Here is a 12074-nt window from a genome sequence, read left to right on the forward strand (position 1 = left end):
ACCGGCGTACAGATGCAGATTTGGCAGAGTCCCTGGTAAACTACATCGACGCAATCAACCGGTGTTCAAAACCTAAACGTCGGATCAACCGGCGATAAGAAAATCTGCGGGGTCCACCTGTCATATTAGTCTCTTCCCGCTTATTGCCACCCGCGCGTTTTCACTGTCTGCCGCCCCCTCGCCTTCACCGTCTTGACCGCAACCGCACTGCCGCCGCCTTGCGCCGTCGTCTGCCGCCTGCGCCGTCTCACACCGCCACCCGCGCCGCCGTCTGCAGCCCGCGAGCGACCGCACCGCCGCCGTCCGCCGCCCGCACGCGCGCCTCTGCGCTGCCCGCGCGCCACAGCACCAGCACTTTCTGCTCCACCTCGCCGCCTGCGCCTCACGTGCGCCACCGCGCCGCCGCCACCGCCACACCGCGCCGTCGCCTGCACGTCCTGCACCTCCACCGTGCCGCTGCCCACGCGCATCGCACCACATTCACGCATCCACGCCTCGCACGCCACGTGTTCGGCATTTTGCCCGAACCATCACGCTCGCCCTAGCTCACCGCTCCGCATTCTTGTTTCTATTGATTGTCGAGATGGGTCGTGACAAGAGGAAAGGGAAGGAGATCGTGGTCGAGGAGCCCGCTCGCAAGCGGACTCGCGCAGCGAGAGAGGCCGAGAGGGCCGAGATGGTGGCTAAGGCCACCGAGGAGCAGGCATCAGGCCGTGCTCGTCCGTTCGCCATCAGGGATACGCCAGCCAGAGGCAGAGGCAGAGGCAGAGGCATGGGTAGAGTCCGAGGTGCCAGGGCCACCAGAGCCGCGACAGCAGCAGCAGCAGAGTCAGAACAGTCACATTCAGCGGCAGAGTCGGATTCATATACAGAGACAGAGCAGTCCGAGCAGTCTCAGGGGTAGGATACACAGCAGTCACCAGCTCTACGACGTTCTGGCCGCACCCGGCAGACGTCTCCCACAGGCGACACTTCACCAGCGACCGAGCGTCGCACAGGACCGAGGACGCGAGGAGGCCACCAGCCACAGGAGCCTCGCAGGTCCACCGCAGCAGCAGCAGCAGCTCGTCAAGCCAAGGCCCTAGCGGCCGAGTGCGCAGTGTTCCGCATGGACACTGTCGTGCGTCTGGAGCCAGGTGTGCTGCTCCAGAACTTGACCAAGGCCAATGCAGCGAAGGTCAAGAGGCTCAAGTGGAGTGTACAGGAGGAGTAGTGGTTCCCGGTGACACGTGACAGCAGGGTCGATCGCAGATTCTGGACACTGCTTCAGGCCAGTTTCTACGAGACCTATCAGAGGCGGGGCCACAGGATCTTCCCTCACAGAGTACTTGACTGGGTTTCACTGAGGACAGCCGCAGGGGGAGCAGATGTCAGGGAGCACTTTGCTCACTTCAGGGGTCTGTCCAGGTTGCTTTCGATTGAGAGGAACAGATACATTGAGGATTGGGTACGAGTCTTTTATGCCACAGCATGGATAGCCCCAGAGCCAGAGCAGTTCACTTCATGTTTGGGGGCCAGGTCTTTGGTTTGTCCAGAGCGACACTTGCAGGGATTCTTGGAGTTGACCTTGTTGACGTCTCTCTGCACGAGATGGTCTACGGTGATGCAGATCCACCACGCAGGGCTATGATTGGCGGGATTGCACCTTCTCACGAGGCGATCTCACAGTGCTTCCGCCAGCCCTTTCCAGCCTCCTACGCCAGGGTCCCTAGCCTGCTGACCCCAGAGGCTTACGCAGTTCACATGGCACTCCGGAGGACGTTGCTCCCGAGGAGTGGCTACCCAGAGGGGTTCACAGGTCTGCAGCAGCTACTGCTTCTTCACATTCTCACTCACGAGCCGTTCGATATTGTTGACTTTATTTTGGCTGAGATTGAGGATGTCATCACTGACGGGATGGGCGTTGTACGACAGTTTCCTTATGCTCACTGGATCAGCTTCATTTGTTCTATGATTGTGCTAGCTGAGTCCCCCGTCAGTGCAGTTTACAGACAGGACGAGGTCCCATGGTTTCCAGTCTACCGTCCGACAGCACCCTCAGACAGGAGGAGAGGGAGACAGGCCGATCGAGCTGCTATGGCACAGTTGGCACCCGAGGTACAGGCCCGAGTGGCCCAGGAGGATGAGGCATTGCTAGCCGCAGAGGCACAGCTTCCCGAAGGAGATGATGAGATACATTGGTCCGACCTAGAGTCAGACTCCTCCGAGGATGAGGAGTACTTCCCTGCACCTGCTCCAGCGAGTCACAATCACGAGGCAGGGGGGTCCGGAGAGCTAGCTCCAGTGTCAGCTGCTGCCGCTACAGTCTCAGAGTCACAGGTGTCTCAGCCGTCTGAGCTCACCGCACTTCTGCAGCAGCTGGTCACACAGCAGAGGGAGGATCGTCGGGCACAGGAGGAGGCCAGGAGAGCCCATGAGGCTCAGCTTGCAGCGATACAGAGAGAGGCCGCCCGAGAGCGAGCTGCTGCAGAGGAGCATTTTGTCGGCCTCATTGACAGAGTATCTCAGAGGACAGACGCTCAGTTTCAGCAGATGCAGCAGGGCATGATGGCGATGTTCGGGATGATCTCACAGCTATACTCTCACACCGGACTCGCCCCACAGCAGCCAGGACAGTCAGGCCTTCAGGGCGCTGGAGCACCACCACTTGCAGTTACACCAGCTCCAGCCTCCACTGCTCCAGCTTCTTCCGCGACCCCGGAGATCATGTTCTCATTGTCCGCACTACTCGGGTCTGCCGGTCGTCCTTCTTTCTCTCCACTGCCAGCGACTTCACTCTTCCAGGAGTCACCTCCAACTGTGCAGTCAGTCGGCCTCCCCGTCGTACCACAGCCACTACCTTCAGGGGGAGGCGGAGAGGTTTCCTTGCTTCAGCAGTCATCACAGCCGGCAGCATCAGCTCTTACTACTTCAGATGTGGACACATCTTCTGCTGAGCCGGCTACTACTTCCACAGATCCTCTTCCCGGTAGTGCTAGCACCAGAGCCTCGACGACCGCTACTCCTCCAGTCAGCTCAGCACCAGCAGGCACTTCAGATCAGCAGCTCCCATCTGTCACTGAGGATCCACCGTCCGACGACGACGACGACGATGACCCGGATCGTTTTCTTGCAGTACCTCGTCAGCCGGATCAGTAGCTCTCCTTTTTGTGCTTTGATGCCAAAGGGGGAGAGGGAGTGAGAGTCAGGGGGAGGGTAGCATTAGAGAGAGAGCTCGTGATCAGGACTTTGATGTTTCTTATTGTATTATATTTGGTGTTAGTCCATGGATATGTACATTTGTCGTTTGAGCATGCTGAGCTTTTGAGACAGATCTATGGATTTCGTTTGAGCCATTGAGTTCCTTGATTCTCTCTTTTCGAGTTTGCTTGTGTTTATTCGTGCCTTATCCTTCTCGCTCACTCGTTATTTATGTTTATGTTGTCATCAATCACCAAAAAGGGGGAGATTGTAAGCATCTAGGCCCTCAAGGTATGTTTCGGTGATTAATGACAACTATTATTGTGCCTAATGAGTTTGTGCAGCTTTATAGATCATTATCGCTCATTTGGTTATATGTCAAACGAGGCCCCTAATTCTCTTTATACAAAAGGCGATCTCGGTATTCAACTCAATAATATGTCAAGACTAAGGATCTTTCTAGTCCTAAGTGTCATAAGGTTGAGAAGGACACTTAGGATAGTATAGGTTTTATAGTTTTGTAGTGATCGCACTATTAAGAGGGGTTTAGGCTTAGTAACTTGAGCATGGACATGGTCATTTGAAATGGATGCACACAACGGTCACTCAGATTTCTAGAAGCTCAAATAAGTGGTTCTCAACTCATATCTCAAGAATAATTGGATTTCATTCAAGACTCAAGTCAGAAAAGGCAAAATCAGAAAAATCCTTAACACCGGTTTAACCGACGCCTCAACATTTCTATGCGCCGGTTAAACGAGGTCAGCAGAGTCTGGACAAGTCAATACACCGGTTAAACCAATGATATTTAAAATTGGACGTCGGTGCAGTTGTCCAGAGATATGGTTTTCAGTTGATCAGTGGACAACTACACTCACCAGTTAAACCGACGATATTTGAAATTGGACGTCGGTGCAGTTGTCCAGAGACTTGGTATTTCAGTTAATCAATGGATGATTACACTCACCGGTTAAACCGATGCTACGACGGTTAATCTGCCCAAGCTGTAACAGCTAGTTTTCAGAAGGGGTAGTTTACATTCACCGGTTAAACCGACGATGACTATTGGAGGGACGTCGGATTAACCGGCGCTACGCAGTTTTCTGGCAGCTTTTTCTCCAACGGCTCTATTCGTGTGAGCTACCTATGTATACCCCTCCAATGGGTCATTCTACCACTCTTGACACCAGGCAACATCCAAACACTCATACTATAGTCAAGAGCCACCTTGAGCTTCATCACTTCACACACTTATTCATTCAATCATTCAAGAAGCAAGATTAAGGACTTGAGTAGAGAGAAGCTTGTGTGCATCCGTTCTTGGTGATCGGTTCTTGCTCAAGTGAAGGCCTTAGCTTGTTACTCTTGGTGATTGGCATCACCTAGGCGATCTTGGTGATTGGGGTGATTCTCGCGGAGCTTGCCAACGATTGTGGAAGCCCGGAGAAGAAGATTGTACGTGGTTTGATCTCCACCACACCGGGATGGTGAACGGAGACTCTTAGTGAGCGCCCTCGTCTTGGTGACTTGGGAGGTGACAATGCTCTTTGTGAGTGTCACAACGTGAATTAGGGGTGTGTGCCAACACATCGATACCACGGGAAAAATTCGGTTGTCCCTTGTCCATTTTACTTATTCAAGCATTATCTTTCTTGCAAATATTTTCATGTGCTTGATTTAGGGATCATTACTTTGCTCTACCTTGCTAGGCTTTATCTCCTTTTATCTTTCCTAGCTTGCGTAGGTAGTTTAGTTACCCGGTTGGTGAATTGGTGCCTTTCTAGTTTTGCATAGGTTAAGATTGCTTTATCTTGTTTTAGAAATTGAAAAAGGCCCAATTCACCCCCCCTCTTGGTCCATCGTTCCTTTCAAATTGCAACCAACAAAAGACATTCGTGGTTGAAGGCTAATACCACAAGACCTTTTGCATCACTTTTTTACAAAATTTTTTGGGTGCAATTGTGGCTATTGCACCGAAAAAGGGCATATTGCAACATATTTCCGGCGTTGCATTAGGGGTAAAATCTAGTAGTGGGCGCTGAGGTGTCAGTCCTAGCATCGATGGCGACCCTGGATGAGGGTGGCCTGGCGGTCCGGCAACTGGGAGGTGACCCCAATCGCGGGCTCCACATTCCCGGCGCCTCACCCGACCGCCCGCAGCGCACCAGCTGAGGTCCCAGGGGTCGAGGCCTGGAGGTCCGGCCCCCACCGGGAAGGGGAAAGAGAAGGTGCCGGTGCCGGAGCACCGGCACAAGGATGATACGGGTGCCACGCGGGGTAGCCAACCGAGGGGAGCAAGTCCCGGAGGCTCCAGCGTGGCGACGGCTCCTTGGTGGGGGAGCCGGCCCCCAAACGCCAGAGAACAGCGGAGGCGGAAATGCCGAGCGGAGCTCCAGCACCTCCGCCGCATCGCCAGCAGCCAGAGAGGAGGCCGGAGGAGGCGCGGCGGCCTTCGGCGAAGCGGCAGAGTCCTCCGCCGCCTCCTCCGAAGCCGAGGCCGCAGACCCCACCCCCGCCTCCAGAAGCACCAGTGGCCAGGGACCAACCCCAGAGGTCCGGGGATCCTCGGCAGGGAGGAAGGTTCCTCCAGCTGCCCGGGGCAGATGGGAGTGGTTCGACTTTGCGTAAGTGATCTCCTCAGAGTTCTTCATTATTCCTCTTAGCTTCTGGGCCCTAACCATATTGGTGATACGGTAGGCCCCAAACTTCAGATGTACCAAGCGCGTCCTTCGGGGCCGCTCCAACTAGGGGAACCGGCTCCCAGCCAGCGCCAGAATCTTCAGCCTCAACACCTGTAGGGCCCCCGGCTGGGCCAGCGCCAGAAGCCTCCGGACCTAGAGGTCCAGAGCAGGAGGCCGCCACGCCGCTACGACCCGAAGCCGCCCCCCAGGAGGAAGCCGCCGGACCAGCTGCGATGACCGAGGCACCGGCAGCAGTGCCTGTCGTCGAGGCCGGGCCCCCTCCAGCTGAGCCAGTGTGGCAGAACCAACCTGAATTATACCGGCTCAAGTACGCGAGTCCATTCCTGAGGGCTCCAACATGCTTCAAACGGTATAATCCCTTGGCCTGTCGGGTAACGTCCCGATAAACCACCGAATACAGGATCAATAAGGTTACCTCACACGAAGGTGAGTCCAGAGATATAATTACTATCACATTTTACATCACAGAGAATTTTCATTACAAAAGTTTGCAAAAGCAGTACATTACAAACTGCTAAATCTATGGTTATTGGCAGCGGAAAACATACGCGATGATTACGTCACGTCATCAAGATGGATGTCATGCTAAGCCCGGGCACGACATCACTCGAGATCATCAGTATTGGCCGGGGACGGATCCCATTCCACGGACCAACCTTCTGAAAGAGCACAGGGCCAAGGCAAGGGAAGGGTAGGGTCTCCAAAGGCTTTACCTGAAAAACATGTAACTAGCAAGACTGAGTATACTAATACTCAGCAAGGCTTACCCTGGATTAGGTATACTTTAGCCCATAACTAGACTCATGAAGGCATTGTAAAGGCTCTAGGTTTATTTTCAGCTGAAAAGCAACAGAGAGTATAAACTACTTTCAAGTTTTAGCTTTCAGATTCTAGCTTGATTAGCCATTCTAGGTAAGCACCTATACTAAACAAGCAAGATATAGATTATCATCCATCAAGATTATGCCATCATTAATTTCACCTTTTACTCGATGTGGCAGAAGGAATAAGCAATCTCAATCCTCGTGAGAGGCGGACGATCCGAATCGAATTTAACCTTGCAAGGTAAACCTAACACACACGCTTGGAACATCCAATGATCGTTCCAAAACAACCGTTTACCTTTCATTCCGAGTCGTGGAACAGGCCACCACAAGTGACTTGCAGGACCATACGCACACCCTATATGTGCAGGACATACGTCTGTAGCGCGACTACAAAACCCGTATTCCTGTCTGCCATGCAGAACGTACTCCCACAGGTCGGCGCGTGAGAAGAACCAAATTAATCGAGAGGTGGAAGGTATGTCCACTTGCCGGGCTGATTGGTTACTAGGCTTACCGCTTACCATATTTCACGGGATGTGGCTAGTACTTTCAAACGCTTAGCCACCACTACCACACATTTCGACCTTAAGACTTTTATCAAAACAGACAGGGTAATCCTCAGGTCATGACACAGCACATGACCCTGTCCATTATCCTTATAGTGGTTGCAGAATTGTAAACAAGCAACTCCCATATCGCGCGAGTGATAGGAAATCACCCGACTTCTACCGGTCCTATTAGCAGAGCGTCTCTACGATCAGGACTCGGGTACATTACATTGGGTTCCTAGGATTCATGCATCTAGGGTTTCACTTCAACTCCTAGACTTAATGCAAGATATAATATATATATAGACATAGATTGTAGTGTAAATAAAGTAGTGGGATATGTCCGGGGCTTGCCTTTACTGGTGGGGCTGAAGTCAAAAATGTCAATATCTTCCGAACCTTGGTTCGGGGCTTCAGTTAATCCCTTGGTGACGTTCATTTGGTCTTCAGGAACATCCGCCGCAGACTTCTGGGAGATCTTGTAGGTACCGTTTGCAAAAGTAGACGTATCTACATGCAATGCAACATTACAGTCAAGTGTGCACACAAAACTATTTTACTTCACAACAAAGTTGCAATTCAACACTCATTTAACATATTACTTACATAATAATCAAAAGGATCTGAAACTATACTTAGGTACAGCTTTAGGCGGACAACTAATTTGGATCGGCTACTTGTTGAAGATTACAACAGAGCCGATTGGAAACAACAGAGGTTTAGCCGATTGATAGGTGCATTGGTTTCCTAGTTGATTGATGAAAGCATCAATTACCTTAGCAGAGGGATGATTCCTAAAGCAGTTGTCTTAACTGAGATGTGCTTAAGTGTTATTCTAGGTAACTAAGTGTGGTTATATCGACTCGATTACGTCAGCACAACAATTGAGTGACATACAGCCGAATGAAGTGTGGTTAAGAGTATGTGACTGATAAGTATAAAGTCGACCTCTCAGTCGATAAATCGACTGATAGAAGTGTGTGGATATGGATGGGGAAACTAAGGATTGATCGGCCATATTTGACCGATACGGAAAAGCAACCAAAATTGGCTTGGGTCGGCCGATAGCAAGAACCCTAGGATTGTGTACACCTTTGATACATCGACTATGCGCAGCCGGTGTAGGACAGAACGAAAGAGTGGTATCGGCGATAGCCGATACTAGAAAGGTAACAACCGTATCAGCTAACCAACCGATGGTAGGAACATATTAAAAGAAAAGCATCGGTTGACAGTTGTTATACAGAAACATCATAGACTTAACGAAAACGGATGCTAAGTGGCTGGGTTGATAACCTGACACTGAAGCATAAATGTCGAGATGTTTTAGCTAAGCAGCAGACACACAAGAACTAACGGGGATCCTTATACGACAAGGAACTTAAAGGAACAGCAATCAAGACGAGGATAATGTCTTGATGATAGGGATATAAGCACTCGGGTGATAGGATTAATTTAACTGTTACACATCTCCATTTAAAACATGCATCCTATAATTATTTCCCAGCTATATCACATGCATACAATATAAAGCACAATAAAACATTCATCCCCTAACATTTGACCTAAACCACACATTAAAGATTTTCAATTCAAGAGAACAACATAAAACTTGTAGGGTTTGACTTAGGATTTCAAACAAAACTGATTTTACATTTTTATGAACTTCTTATGAAAATCTATGAAATGTAGAAGTTTATCAATTTGAAATACAGAAAGCTTTGGAAATTTTACAAAGAACACCCTAGAACTTTCTAAAACATAGCAATTAAGTCCCTGGTCCAGGAAAACAGATAACAGGAAGTTAACGACGATATTCCGGTAAAGGAGTCGCCGGCATTAAGAAGATTCAGTGAATCAGGGCAAACCTTGGAGGTAGCCTTGGTTATAAATGAGAACACGCGGAAAGTAAATTCCCGCGGTGAATAGGATCGGCGAAGAGAAAAGCTTGACGATGATGAGACTCCGTGAATGACGAAGAAGTTTGTCGGAAAGGGTTGTCGTGGGTGGAAGATGGCCTGTTGTCTTGTACACGCACGCACTTGCTGAATTGAGTCAAGCTAGCCACTGGCAAACACTTTCGCTCGCACTCACGAACGCGCCAGTTCAATTCCGCTCGGACCTCTGGGTCTTGCAACTCCACCATCCTCTCCACTTGTTGCGACGCCCTCTGGTTTGACCTACCACCGTTGCTGGTCTTGCGTTGCACGTCAAACCCATGTCACGTTGCTCTCGACTTGACTTCCGTATAGATGAAGGGAGCTCGTCGTGCCTGGCTGCACCGCATCTCCTCCGAGCTCGCCACGCCCGACCACTGCCTTCGCTCCGCGGCTTCCTCCTCAGCGGTCTCCAACGTCCCTCACGTGCGGCTCCATTGCTTTCCCCGTGCGGGTCTGCGCTGAGTCACCGCGCCGTGGCACCGCGAGCCCTGAGCTCCACCCCTACGCCATCGCCGACAGCCTCGCCGACACTTCCTCATACGTGTGCCTGCGCGTTCCCGTACCGCGAGCTCCGCGCTCAAGCTCGCGCAGACCATTCCACAACGCGCTGCCAGCCCCGCATCCGCACACGCACGCTTGCACATCGTCGTCCTGCTCGGCCACCTCTCCTGGCGCACGGCCCCTGCACGCTTCGCCCGTGTGCCGCTCACGCCTGCACTAGTGCCTCTCCTTCCGCGCGCGCGCCTCCTCCAGCCCGCCGCCGGCGTTCTACACAGCCTGCCGCCGGCGCTTCGTTCCATCCGCGCTCGTGCCTGCTGCGGCCGCCGTTTGCCCGCACCTGCGCCTGCTCCCGAATCGCGCCCGCTCCCAGCGTCTGCGCTCACGCCGCAGCCGTCCCGCGAGCCGGCTTTTCCCCAGTGCCCGCTCGCCCGGCGCCAGTCCTGCTCCCGCGCGCCGCCAGCGCCACCAGCACACCTTCGCTCGCCACGTGCACGCCGCGCCCACGAGTCGCCCGCACCGCCAGTGCCCCCCGCCTCCAGCCGCGCGCCTCCAGCTCTCGCACACGCTCACGCCTGGGCCGCCAGCGCTCCGCCCAAACCGCCGCTGCGCTCCACTCGCTAGCGCCCACCCGCACGCCGCCTGCCTCGGGCACTCCCTGCTCCGTCGTGGGCTGCTCGGGCCGCCCGCCTGCGCGCGCCGCTTCGGCTCCCACGCGCCGCCGGCCGCGCAGTGCCCCGCGTGGGGCCGCCCACGCGCTGCCGCCGCTGCGTGTGCTCCGCGCTGGCTCGCCCGCAGCCGCCGCGCTTGGGCCGCCGCTCGCCTGCCGCCGCCCCTGTGCGCCTGCTGCCGCGCGAGCCCGGCCCGCCTACCGCGCTAGCGCCCGCCCGCGCCTGAGCCTGGCACCGCGCTCGGGCCCCTGCGCTCGCCTGTGGCCTGCTCGGTCGGTAGAGGAAAGAGAAAAGGGGAAGAACAGGATGGAGATAAGGATTGGGGCAGAGAATAGACGCCGGCAGTGAGAAAAAAGAAAGGCGCCAGTGAGAAGAAACAGAGGAGAAGGGGAAAAGTGATTTCCCAAGGACATATGCGCAATTACAGAAAACTGCAAGGACTTATTTGTAAAACAAAATTTCCCATCAATCTAAAACCCGAATGAAGAAATGCCCAAAATGAAAGTTGGAGAGTTTTTCAAACTCTACAACATTGCTTTAGGGCTCAAGTCCAAAAACTCAAAATTTATATTTTTACGCGTGAAGTTTTGAACAAAAGTCGGATTTGTATTGCTTTTGTCCTAAAGAATGAAACTTTATAAAATTCAGGACCTAAATGCAAACATTTATGACATATCATAATGACGGGATAGACTCGTCATAATGATTGGATAGACATGTCATGATGACTTGCACTTTTACCCTTTAGTCCTAAGTAAATCTAAAAGTTACTTTTGTAAATCAAATATTTGCATAAAAGGACTTGTACTTTTATAAAATTACATAAACACCCTTAATTTTTACCATTTTACCCAAAATTTTTACACCTTTCCACACATGCATTTCTAATGCAACTTTTGGATAAATATATATATTTTTTACAGGGAATAAAATAAGAAGAACATGTTTACAAAACCACTTTTCACTTATTTTGAAATTACCCTAATCCAAATACATTTTGCAAAAACAACCCTAGGTTTTTCTATAATTATAAAAATACCCTTTTCATTTGTACGTTTAAATTTTTAAAAGTTTCACATAAACATACACAAGCTTTACATTTAACAAACATATATTTCACACTAACAAAACATATGCCTAGCATTACAAATACACGAACTGTCACAGCCTCCCCCCCTAAAAAGAATCTCGTCCCGAGATTCGGACGAAAGACTCTAAAGGGAAGAGAAGTAAATTACCCATCAAAAGTGGCAAAAAGCAATCACACCAGAGAAGATTGAGGTTGATGACGAGAGCATGACGAGATGAGTATAACGAGAGCATGAAGAAATTGTACATAGATGAGTTTGACAAGATAAGAGAGGAAAAGGTGATCGAGTTCTCATAGAGCTACGATCACAACAAGAGGACGATAAATGTCGGCGACATTCATCAGAAAACTTATGGATAGCAATGAGGATAGTATGAAAGATTGATAAGTGATGTTTGAAATATTCCTGCTCAGAGTTTATTATTTGAATAATTTTAAATGATGTTGATTGCAAAATATGCCTATTTAGACCGATGCAATCAAGGGATAATGACAAAATGCTCTACTCAGAGTGCAATGCTCGATATATAACCATGAATGTGATGCACTGTTGAGATGTATGATTGCATTGACGGTGCAACATGAGGATGGAGGATTCCATGCACGATCAAAATGGTG

The sequence above is a fragment of the Panicum hallii genome, chromosome 7 (genome assembly GCF_002211085.1).
Source record: "Panicum hallii strain FIL2 chromosome 7, PHallii_v3.1, whole genome shotgun sequence".
Lineage (NCBI taxonomy): Eukaryota > Viridiplantae > Streptophyta > Magnoliopsida > Poales > Poaceae > Panicum > Panicum hallii.